Here is an 11,704-nt window from a genome sequence, read left to right on the forward strand (position 1 = left end):
TCTTTTTTTTGCTGTGCATTTGTAACTACAAAAAAAATAAATAATCCTGATATTCTGTACTCAACTAATACTCCACAAAATAAATAAATAAAATTAAATAAACAAATAAATAAACTAATAAAACTTCAACCAAAACAAAGCATTTGGGGGCGATGAATAAATAAATAAATAAACTAAGAAATAAATATTACAACTAAGAAAAACTAACATTTTGTCAGTATTGCTGTGCATTTGTAATTTAAAACAAAAAAAGAATGATCCTGATATTCTGTACTCAACTAATACTCCACAAAATAAATAAATAAATAAATAAATAAATAAATAAATAAAAACTCAACCAGAAAGCATTTGGGGGATGAATATATAAATAAATAAACTAAGAAATAAATATTACATCTAAGAAAAAGTAACATTTTGGGGGGGGGGGGGGGGGGGGAACAGAAACTAACTGAGTTTCAAAAGTCAAAACAGAATAAAAAAAATAAAGCTAGTCAAACGGTCCAAAAGGATGCTTACGGCGATCCAGATGATGTCAAGCTGGTGGCACATTTGTGTGTTGTTATCTTGCATTTTGGTCAAAACATGCCACATCACACCACGCCACGCCACGCCACGCCACGCCACTGTCACTGTCACTGCAGCGAGCGCAAACAAAGAGAGGAGAGCGCCTTCCTCCTGTCTCCCGCCATCATCAAGACGATGCGCGTGCGTCTCCCGCTGCCAAGCGCTCAGCGGCGTTTGGCAGCCGCCACCCCGCCCGGGGTCAGGCGGCGCTGGCCGGCACGCCCCGTCACGCCCGGCCCCGCGTAGGTGCGAACGGATGACAAAACAGGAGGTGCCGCACCGTCACACCTGCTTTGGCCAAGGCGGCGTCGGCGGGACGCTGCGGGCCCTCAAGCCTCTCCGCACGCAAAAAATAAAAGTCTGCCATTATTTTCAATTCCTGCATTTGATTCAGGGCGTCAGCTGGCTCGAGCTCACCTGCGGCACGACTTACTTTTGGACACAATAGAGAACCGAGATGGCCGCCTGTCTTTATGTAGGACGTTCAATTTTAAATTTGACGACTCATCTGTCACTCGACTTGCAACTTCTGTTATTGGACACTTGCTCAATATTGCTCTAATGCTGCTGCTTTTGATACCGTTGACTGTGACAAACAAGATGGCCGCCAAATGTTTTTGTCGGCGCGCGAGCCAGGCAAGTGTGTGACTCCCCCAAGACGGCCGCCAAACGTGTATTGTATTACAGCCTCAGCATTTTTGGGGTCTGGATTTGATCCGTCAAAGTGGACGCACCATGTAAACCAGGGCAATATTGCTACGTCACTCGGGGAGTCCCGCTGGGATCAGTTCTCGGCACTCTATCCTATTTCTATGCTTTCGCTGTTAAGCCCAAGCCCAATCCCATTCCCTCCGCTAAACCCGAAAACTTCTTTGGAAGGGTTAAGCAGACCAAATTGCTCGCGCTCTAGTCGACGTGAAGCGACAACTGAGAACACGTCATTGGAGCCACGTGTGGAAGTTCTCATCTAACCATGAAGAGCAATACATTTGACTTACATGTGTGTTTCCTCTCTCGAGACGAGACGAGACGTGAACGGGGGAATCGGGATTGCGCTTCAGTCTCTCCTCCTCCTGATAGCAGGCACAGGAACACAACAGGAACAGGGCAACAAATGGGTCAAGAAGCTTTTTCTCACAGACGTGACGATTCCAACCGATAGCCACCCCCCAAACTCAGCTTTCCCCTGAATCCTACACGTATCATTATTTTGGAGTACCTGACATTTTGGCCACTTTTGCTTGACTTGCTTCCTGTTTTACTCATTGGCCTGCCACCCAGACTAACTCGTAACAAAATAGTTGTACCTTGTTGCAGCTCTGGGAGGCACGGGCGTCTCCAGGCAGAGAGCCAAGGACCCACGTGGGTGGCTCGTAACACCGCTAAAGCACGTGAGCGCCACCGTGGAGATCTTCGAAGGCGTGACAGAGACTCGGCCGCGGCGGCTCAGCGACGACGGCGGCGTGATTGGATTATTGGGGTTTTAGAGAGATGGCACAACTTGGGTCAACGGGAGGCCACCGGGGTGGTGATCCACGTCAGTCGTGTCCCTTCGCAAGATGGTGGCTGACGCCATCTGTATTCCCAGGAAATGGCGGAGGAGGATGCCAGGCAGAGCCCAGATGAGACGAGAGATGCTTCTTGACAGCGGCGCCTCGCAGACACGGCTGGCCTTCTGGTGACTCCGTCGTAGCCGCCGTTTGCGCGCTGCTCGGAAATCAGCGTGGCCCCGCACCGTTCTTTCATCGTCCGCTCCCGCAGGAAAAAAAAACAGATCTCAAAAGCCGTCCAGGGCTAGAAACAGGATATTAAGGTGGGAGAAATTGATCAGTGCCTACATGAAGAGAAGGAAAACCATGGTTAGTAAATCAATCAATAAATAAATAGAGCCATAAATAAATAAATAGATAAACAGATAAATAGAGGGATAAATAAATAAATAGATAAACAAACAAATACATAAAAAAATAAATAGAGGGATGGATAAATAAATAAATAGAGAAAACCATGGACAGTAAATAAATAAAAAGAATGAACGAACGAACGAACGAACGAACGAACGAGCGAGCGAATGAATGTTCTCCTTTTAGATGTCAGAAGAATTGGTCTGGATGTTTCTTGTTAATCGGTTAGGAACAAAAAAAAAAAAAAAAAACCAACACAACACCATTTGTCCTATAATTACAAACCGTGTGGTTTTTATCTTTTGTCCTCACAAAAAGAATGAATTGTGCTTGTTTCTTATTTGGACAGCCAAAGCTCGTTGGAGATATTTCCAGGTCCATTCAGTGGACCAATATGCATATTATCTTCAATTATATGCAAAACAAAACTATTTTGTCTGTCCACATGACAACAAGTGAAGAAAAGAAACATTTGTGAGTCAGCTCAGTCCGCTCTGTAGGTGTCACTCTAACGCTGCCATCTGACACCTAGCAGTTGCCACCACCTGCCATGGAAAGAGCGACCCAAGAAGAACACATGCGGCACTTTGGACTTTGGAGTTACAGTCGGATTGTGTCTAGTTGTCAATTAAATCTTTTGCTATTAAATTATGGCAACAACAAAAGGAGTGCAGTCAGTGCCAACTGGAACGTAAATTGACAGTACAACAATTGTACAAGAAAGCAATAATATTAATACTAAAATGTATTTGCTGGAGATATATATATATATATAATTTAAAAGAATAATTATAAGTAAAAATGAAATGAATACTAATTACATATATATATAAACGGATAAAAACGGAAATAAATTGAAGCAATTCACAAAAAACAAAGTGAGTCAAAAGAAAAGAAAAACTGTCTTGCTACCCCTTGTGGGACCTCAAGCGCACCATCAAGCGAGGCAACACTGAACTCGGGAGATCTCCAACTTGCCTCCCATTTATCTCACGCTTTGTCCTTCATTTTCTGCACTCTTCATGTGCCCCCCGCCCCCTCCCCTCCCCCTCCCGGTCCCTGTGCAGCTGCGGGGCCCCGCCATTAGCCCTGCCAAGCAGAGGCGCTGATTCTGTAAAGGTGGTGACCTTCGCAGTAGGTTTCGCCAGGGCTTAGTCCCGCACACTCGCACGTCTCAGTCCTCCCGAGGTGCGCGAGCCGACGCAAATTCGCTAGCCACTCTCTCGTGAATGGCGTGTGCGTGTGTGTATACATGTGTGTGTGTGTGTGCGCGTGAGTCAGATGTGCACGCTGAGAAATGTTGCTTAATTGGACAGCAGTGCCTGCGGACTTGGTTGAAGTTGATCTGTTTTTTCTTTTTTTCTTTCCACGGAACGGTCAAGCACTTGCGTTTGGAAAATAGTTTTGCTGCAAAGTCCTCCAAAGGTATTTTGCTGCCCATTGACACTTTTTGTAAATACGAATAAAATTTGCAGAGGAACGTCTGACTTGCATTGCAGCCTTTTTCAAGTCCGAGAAGCGGTGCGGACCCTGGAACGTCCGTCCGTCCGTCCGTCCGTCCGTCTCCCTCGCTGCATTTGCAAACAAGCCGCCTGCGCTTGTTTGGAGCGTCCTGTTCATTCTCTTTGCTGACTTCCTCGCCTGTTTGCCCCCCCGCCTCCCGCTCGCCGCTCGCTGTAGTTGGCAACCTTTGTTGCGTGGACAAAGGGGGCCGCTGCCCTCTCACAGGCTATGTTACAGGCTGTCACATGAGGCGGACACTCTGGGACAGCCCTGCGTTATCTACTGTGACAACTCCGATTACTTCCACAGCCTCCCATCTGATCAGCACATCCAATTCAATTAGTGCCAATTAGTCCTGGTCTCCCCACCCCACCCCACCCCCTCCACCGGCCCCCACGCCTGCTGCGTCTCCCCTGAAAAGAGTTTTTAAGCAACTCGCTCAACCTGCCAGGCCCGACCCGGTACCCCGCCCGCCCGCCTCCCAATTACCCTCACACACACATACACACGCACTCACAATGAGTCATTCACACATTCTCTGGGACCGGATTCAAAGTGACACATCACACAGAATTCACAGTTTCTTGCACATGAGCCCTCCCGGATCCGATGCGGCAACCACACACGGATGGGCGTGCAGTGTCCTCCGTGGGGAAACACGCAAAAAGGACAGCAATCAATCGTCTACCACAACCGCCACGAAAAAAAAATGGCAAAATGTAGCACGGATGCAAAAAAACTCAATATGATAGGACCTAAAATACACAACATGAATTGCAGTACGGAAAAAGGTTTCCGAGCAATAAAGTGAAATTGGAATGGATTTCTCCCACCTGCGACTTTCAATGACCTTCCGCTGGCCCCGCCCCCTTTCGTCCCCATGTGACGCATCGGCGGCGGCCTTGGCGGTATTCAATGCATAGCGGCTGGCGAATGCCACAGGAGCACCCCGGCGCAAAAAAAACAACAACACGCGCACTGTCTTTGTCCCGTCGGCCGACTTTTCATTTGCTCGCCGGCCAATCGGTAGTTGAGCAAACAAACGACCCAATCAAGACCTTGAGAAAGACCTCAGTGAATAAATAGTGCGCACTGATGCTCCCCCTCCCTCTTGTTGTGGGTCTGCACACCTGGTCTTAGTAAATGAGGGCGAGCCGAAAAAAGGGGGGCGAGGCGGGGGAGGAGAGGGAGGGGGGGGGGGGGCTTGTTGGCCGCCGTGCAGCAGCATTCCGACGGAGCAAAAAGTTAATGATGGCGCTTTTGTGCCCTGAGAACACCGGTGGCAGCTCAAGTGTTACAGGGAATCACCGCCTGTGCCAGTGAGCAGCGACAAAAGGGGGCCAGCCACGAGCTGCGTCCACTTTCCGGCGTATCGCTTACATCGGGACCGTCGGAGCCGTCGTCGATGCGGGCCGCGTCGTCGTTACGACTGCCGTTTTGGGAAAGTTTCAGTGTAACAAGTCGTTTGACAAAAAAGAAAATGAAGACTAATACTCTGGGGCTGCTTTGTTACTTCACGACCTGGACCAGTTGAAAATACGATGCAGGCATGACATGGAAAATGCCGATCTTGCGCTAAAAGCTTGCTGCGTTCAGGCATAGATCAGCAAAAAAAAAAAAAAAAAAGCCAGATATATTTGAATAGTTTGGGCCAAGTCGAGGAAAATTAAGCTTTTTCTTCACCACATCACTTTGCCCCCCCCTACCCCATCATAAAAGCCGCGGGAACACGCCCGCCTTCCCTGCAGGCCTTAATGCATGCTGACAGCTTCCCTCCGTAATTGCTGATCACACCCAGATGGACGTTTCCTTCATTCGAGGCTTCCAATGACGGAAAAGGGGGCAGGCAGTGGGGGAGCTGGGGTGGGCTGGGGTGGGTGGGGGCGCTGTGAAGTTGTGTGTGTGCGCGTGCGCTTTGGGGTGCCATGGCTGATTTGTTGGTTATAGATACGAGCGCAGTAAACACCCCGGGCTGTGCTCCGCCACTTTGGCCCAGCTTTTGTTCACACGTCGGTTGAAAAACAGAGTGGCTTGCTCCCCCCTCCCCACTTCTGCTTGGGCCTCTTTAGCGCCCTCTGTGAGTGTGACCAGGAAGAAGTTGTGTGTGTTTTGGCCTTTTTTTTTCTCCATTTTTAAAGCAAAGAACAGCATGAAGATCTTGAGGTTAGAGGTTACCATCCTGTTTGTGTTGTGTGTGGTCGTTGTGTTTTTTTTTTTGTGTTTTTTTTTTGGGAGGGGAGGGCGGTGCAAGTAGGGTGACAGACTGACCCCCCGGTACTAATGAGGGCAACCTGCTGTGACCCCGAAGAGCGAGAAGCCCAAACGAAGGATAAATAGAAAGCCTACAAGTGCAACATTCATTCCGTTTGTCTTTCAACAGTTTTTTTTTTTTTGCTGGTTGTTAGCCCGTCCATAGCATTTACCATTGTATGTTAGCATCAAGCTAGCAGACCCGTTAAGCTATGTAATGTTTGATGTCTGTGGATATAAATTTGTGGAAAATATACTAAATATTTAATAAATATACTAAATGTTTATCAGCATTTTTGAAAGCGTTTTGGGGGTTGTTAAAAAAAATTTAAGTGCCGAAAGGTTTCTTTTACCTCTACCATTGTATGTTAGCATATAGATTTGTGGGAATTATTCTAAATGTTTAAAAAGATATACTGAAAATACGAAATGCTTATCAGCATTTTTGAAAGCTTTTTGGGGTTTGTAAAAAAATTTTACAAGGATTTTTTTTTTTATTATTGGGCATTTGTTATAATTGACAATAAAGGAGACTTTGACTTTGACTTTGATATGTGGATTTTCAGAAAAAAAGAGGAACTGGTCACAACAATGCAGCCGTAAAGGTTTTTTGCTTCGCTTTGGCCCACTTTGCCCGTTCCAATTGTTGCCATGGAAATGCAGTCAGACATTAAAAGAAAAATAAAGAAAAAATACAAGGCTACGAGTAAAGTGTAATGTAGAAAAACAAAATCAGCGGGATGAATATCTGCTTCAAACTTCATTCATGACTGACGAGAGTCTTCATTGTTGCATTCCAGTGGAAGAAAATAACGACGTTTACACACACAAAGACGTGATTGTTGTTGTATACAATAGTTACAGTAATTCTTCATTTATGTATTTTATTTTTTTACTCCACCGTGAATGGTGCGGGTGGGCGCAGAAGATGAAAATCGAATCACGTGAAAGATAAAGTTGAATGCCACTGTATGATTCTTTTTTTTTGGGGGGGGGGGGGCTGTACACTGCAAAGAGAAAAATGTCAGGTGCACTCATAAAGTTAAAATTTGACAGGTTGGGAAACTCAACCAAATGTTGGAAGTTTTGCCGTCGTGAAAACGGTCTTTCTTGCTTTTCACGAGAAAAACAAATTGTCCCTCGCATTGAAGCCTGACTTTGAGCTAAGAGGAAAAACAACCTACCGTATTTTTCGGACTAAAAGTCGCTCCGGAATATAGGTCGCATCAGCCATGAAATGCACAATAAAGTGGAAAAAAAAACATATACAAGTCTCCCCGGAGTATAAATGGCCTTTTGGGGGAAATTTATTCGACAAAATTCAACAGTTCCAATCCAATTATTCCACAGATGCAACGATATTGTAGCGTTACCAAAGTACCAGGCAAGACATGGGTTTGATAACCGGCTCTTTGTTTCACAAATCAAGAGCTCAACATCTGAGCCAACACACGCAAGCGCCCTGGACTTCTAGTCCGAAAAACACGGTACTACCTTGGTTGCGCTGACAAACATTGTTGCCATAAAAACAACTGAAATGACTCAAGTTGTGTAGTGATACAAAGTCATTGCGAAGTTGCTCACTGTACGTCGTATTGCACATTCGTCGGCGGGCAAGCGGCGAACTTCCGCGCAAAATGCGTGTCGGAACACGAGGCCGGGCGGCCTTGAATCAGCTAAATTGGCAGCTCGGGTTGGTGAAAAGCGGGAGGCGAGGCCTCGCCTTCTCATCCACCAGCCGCATTGTGCGGAAGGGCAAAAACACAATGTGCAATATTGTGCGCCGACTGAACATTCATTCGCCGCTTTGAAAGCTTGGCAAATTGGAAAGCGCCACAAAACGCGGGCGCCGGCCGCGGGTCAGCCTGCAATTCTCGCTCTAAATGCCTGTTTGTGTCTGACCGCGCCGGGCCTTGACAAACACGATTCTACCGTGCCAACGCTGGCCTCAACGTGCGCCTTTTCAAATATTTTCATCAACGAGGGAAATGCAAGGTTGCGGCGGCGCCGCCGCGACTCCACGGACCCGACAAAGAGCGACTGTTCAATGACATGATAAAAGCCGCATTCGAAAATACTTTAATGGAAACGCTTTCTATTCAAACAGCCTCGTTTCCTCAAACTGGAAGGGTCAGAGGAATGCAACCGCCAGTCTTTTTTTTTTTTTTTTCCCCCTTCAGCCGACTCTGCGTGAACGCTGTCAAAACAAGCCGACATCAGCGCGAAGGGAGGGGCGGGGCCGGCTCCGGGCCAATGCTGAGCTAGCCCCGCCCACTGGCGGGGGGGGGGGGTCACCTGGCAATTAACCTTTGACCTGAAATCCCTTGCGAGTGGTCTTGCACTTCTCTGCGCTCTTCTGCCTTTTGTAAGATAAGATATATATTATACGTAGATATACATACATTCCATGTCCATATACAGTATATATATATATATATATATAAATAAAATATAAATATAGTATATATATATAAAATAAATATATATAAATTAAAAAAATATATATACATATATATTATTTTTGGGGGATATATATATATATATATATATATATATTTTTTTTCTATTTTTTTATTTGTAATGAGTAGGTAATGAGTAAATGTGACTATTTCCTTCAAAGATATTTCTCTCCGATAAAAGCTAATTAAATACAGATTTGGATATATTTTCAAGATTCAACGTGATGCACTTCATCTTTTAAAACAAAAGCGATATTCCAATTCAAATGTTTTTGTTACACCCCAAAATATACATGCAATATATATATATATATATATATATATATATAATGCGTGTTGAGGATGAGGAGGAGGAGGAACTCTTTTCCAGCAAGCCTCGGGAGAAGCGTATTCCTTAATTCTGGATTTCCTGCCCTTTTCTCTGCCTTCCCAATGCAACTAATCCAAAGCCTTGACCTTTGCGCACCTCTTTGAATGTCACATGACCATGCAGGTGTGGAGGGGTCCCTGGCCCGACCGACCCCCAATTAGTGACCCTAATTAGTGGAGGCCCTCACCACCCACCTGCTGGGAGCCTGAGCTGCTTTGGAGAAAGGGAGAGGACAGAGGGATGCAAGAAGGGTGGAGGGAGGGAGGGAGGGAGGTGCATTCCTGAAGGGTTGTCCAAACTTTGAGCTTATCTGAACGCGTAGGTACGCACATAGCCGTTTTGGACATCTTGACTGATATTTGGAGGATCAAATTGGAAAAGCAATGAATTATTATTATTTTTTTTTAAATACGAGTAAAATAAATTGTGATCACTTTTCATCATGTGCACAAAGAGAGAAACATTTGCATTTTCGTCACCATTTGGAGTTTCTGTCGGCGACCTGTTATCGACTTTAATTCAAATAAACGTCATTAAATCAACAAAAGTTCCTTTTTTCTGCTAATTGAGACAAGCCTAACATTTACAATTGTCGCCAGTGATATTTTCTAAGCTGACTGGAGAGGGTGGAAGAAAAGAAAAAAAATTCTTAGCACACTGCAGCAGCATAAACTCCGAAAGCCGGGCCTTCGTGCTGGCTTTGCTCGCAAATGAGGCCCAAATCAACAAGTGTGTGCGTGTGTGTGTGTGTGTGTGTGTTGTCAGAATGGTACCTTTGGCCGATTTCCTGGTCCGGGCGCACCTGATGGGACGATGACAATGTTGTGATGTGTTTGAGCTAGGCCCAAGCTGCAGAACAGGCCACCCATCTGGTCCCCTTTCTGCAGGCCCGTCCTCGCTCAAATAGAGGTGCCAATCACCATAATTGGCACCCTGCCGCTCAATTGTCCCAGTGTGTGCAAGTGCCTCATGCTGACGTCTGGGCCCACGACTTGTGTGTGTGTGTGTGTGTGTGTGTGTGTGTGTGCACCTTTGTGTGCATGTCTTTGCCTCCAGTCCGCAACTACTCTTTCACATCAATTGAAATTTAAAGAAGTACATTTAGTGATTTGACCTCTAGGTAGAAAATTGTGATCCACTTAATATGTTTGCTATTTGCTCCAAAGAACTACAAATTGTTTTCTGCTAGACCATCTGTGTAATGTTGCTATTTTTCTGCCGGTTAAATGCCCAAGGACATGTCACTTTATGCTTTGTAAATAACTAAGGAATCAGAGTGACAGAGCTGAGAAAGGAAAACAGTTTGGGAAGATTTCTCGTGTGTGTGTGTGTGTGTGTGTGTGTGTGTGTGTGTGTATGTGTGTGTGTATGTATATATATATATATATATATATATATATATATATATATATTTTTTAAATATATATATATGTTAGCATATATATATATTTTAACATATATATATATTAAATATAATTATATATGTATATGTATACATATATACATATATACATAGATCTATCCATATGTACATATGCATATATACATAGATATATAGATACATATGTACATATACGCATATAAACACACATATTTCCAAAGCAAGACTATTTTGATTCAATATGTAACATGTAAATTTGTTGAAATAGGAAATATTGAAGTGTCAGTGCAAGGACAAATGACACAGTAGACAGGAGGCAAATGACATAGACATATAATTATATGAATCAAAGTACATATACATTATTGTACAATATCACGGCCGATTGTGAATAGAAAGGTCAGGCCAGAAAACAGACTAAATCCTCTTTAAATAAGTGCAAAATGTTCAAGAGACAAAGTAGCGTTAAGCATATTTAGAAAGGATTTTTTTCTTTTCTTTTCTCTTCCAACCACACAGAAAGACTCACTTATATATATGCATATATATAAAACGCTCTATGTACATTTAGAGCTATGTACAAAAACAAAAGAGTGAGTGAGTGTAGTGAAAAGGGGAGGCCGAGCAAGTGGAAGGAACGCCAGCCAGCCAGCCGGCCGGCCAGCCAGCCAGCCAGTGAGCGAGCCAGCCAGCCAGCCAGCGAGCGAGAGGCGCTTCCACAAGTGGCCGGGTGCAAGTCGGAGGCGCCTTCGGGGGGATCGCTCAGGATCGCACACGCGGCACCCAAACGCTCCTGAAATATGCAATTCGGTGAGCAAAAACCCAGACATTTGAGTGACTGCAAAATTAAAAAAATAAATTCCGGTAGTTTCTGTGGGAGCGTCTCAGGAGTGTTCTTGAACGCAAAAAAAAAAAAAAAAAAGTGTTGATTTGCGAGCAAAAATCTTTCACTAGAGTGTGTGCGACCTTTGCAGTTGTGTTTGAGTTTCACGTGTGTGCATAGGCCAAAAAAAAAAAAAAAAAATCATAAATTATCAGCAGTGTGTCTGAGAGCATTTCACAAATGTGTAGGAGAGTTTTTGAGTAGTGCACGAGTGGAACAAAAAAAAAAAAAATCTGCATTCATGAGTGGCTGTTGGAAGTGCATGTGAGCATTTCAGTCCGACATTTGTTTTGGAAATTCACTTTGAATCAATTTTCAGAGCCTCGCCCCGATTCTTTAAAAAAAAAAGCTAACCAAGTATTGCGTAATGAAGTAAAGTACAATTCTCAA

The 11,704-nt window shown here is 44.6% G+C and overlaps 1 long non-coding RNA gene across 1 annotated transcript; it reads right to left on the reverse strand.

The window, feature by feature from the left end:
• Positions 1-1,563: 1,563 nt before the first annotated feature.
• Positions 1,564-5,008, reverse strand: LOC125979484 (uncharacterized). Its single transcript, XR_007485343.2, has 3 exons — positions 4,805-5,008; positions 1,872-2,398; positions 1,564-1,637 (listed from the first exon to the last, which is right to left on the reverse strand). It is a non-coding gene; the product is annotated as an uncharacterized lncRNA (long non-coding RNA).
• Positions 5,009-11,704: the final 6,696 nt, after the last annotated feature.

This window comes from Syngnathus scovelli, chromosome 1, assembly GCF_024217435.2.
Source record: "Syngnathus scovelli strain Florida chromosome 1, RoL_Ssco_1.2, whole genome shotgun sequence".
Lineage (NCBI taxonomy): Eukaryota > Metazoa > Chordata > Actinopteri > Syngnathiformes > Syngnathidae > Syngnathus > Syngnathus scovelli.